Below are 1,061 nucleotides of genomic sequence, written 5' to 3' on the forward strand. Positions count from 1 at the left end.
GGGTGATAATTCCAAAACTTATGGAATGGAAAATGAATTGCCATGTGTAAAAATAAAAAGAGTGGAAAGTGTAGGAAGTTGAATTGGGTAGAAAATTGGCTAGCAATTATGAGAGGATAAAATGAGAGTTCAATAGAATCAATAGTGGCTTAGAAAAATGGAGAAGAAAATAAAAAAGGAAAAATTTTCAATTTATCATCTTTCTTCTTGTCTTTTCCATATAGTCACCTACATAAAAAAAATAATAAAATCAATGAAAAATGAATTTTAGGAAATTAAAAATAATATTAAAAAAATCTGGAAAAATATGCAATAAATCTCAAAAATTCTCTAAAAATATTTATTTACCCTTTAACTAGAAATATTATCTATTTATTCTAAATTATATCAAAACAAGTATTAAAAAGATAAGAAAAGAGAGGTAAAAGTGTGTATATGAATTATCAAACATCGGTCAATTACGATGCTCAGTATCACCAATCCTAAATTGGACAATGTGGGTTAATCACTTATAATATCCTAAGATTTGAGTAAGGGAATCTATTGTTTGAGATTGAGTATGGAAGCCTTTAGCTAGGTGACCCCTAATTAAGGGAGAGTGAAGCTAATCCAATCACATGAGTCAATTCTATATGAGTTGCTAACCCATAGGTTCGGTCAACTGATATAAAAAGGAATATAATGTGGTTGCATAGATCATAAAGCATTGACATTTGGATATGTGACTATGTGATGAAATGAGTTATATGTTATGAAATGCTTTTATGAATGTGACTGCCACACTTTAATATGTTTTCATTAAGTTCCTTGGTTACTACGATTATTTAATCTCACTCTCGTCCCTTAATGTTTTTTGTAGTAGATGATAGGGCAATGGGAGAGCGTAGTATTGTAATTTTTGGCTGCTCTTTATGTGTAATGACACATTGTATTTTTGCCAATACTAGGATTTACTTGCATATACTTGTAAATGTGAATTATAGATCATTTGCATGCAAGCTACAATATTCTAAATGTTTGATATGGAAATTAATTACTAATTAAGGGTAAATTAATAAATC

The sequence above is a fragment of the Prosopis cineraria genome, unplaced genomic scaffold, assembly GCF_029017545.1.
Source record: "Prosopis cineraria cultivar Desert tree isolate PC_DT_omini unplaced genomic scaffold, ASM2901754v1 PC14, whole genome shotgun sequence".
NCBI lineage: Eukaryota > Viridiplantae > Streptophyta > Magnoliopsida > Fabales > Fabaceae > Prosopis > Prosopis cineraria.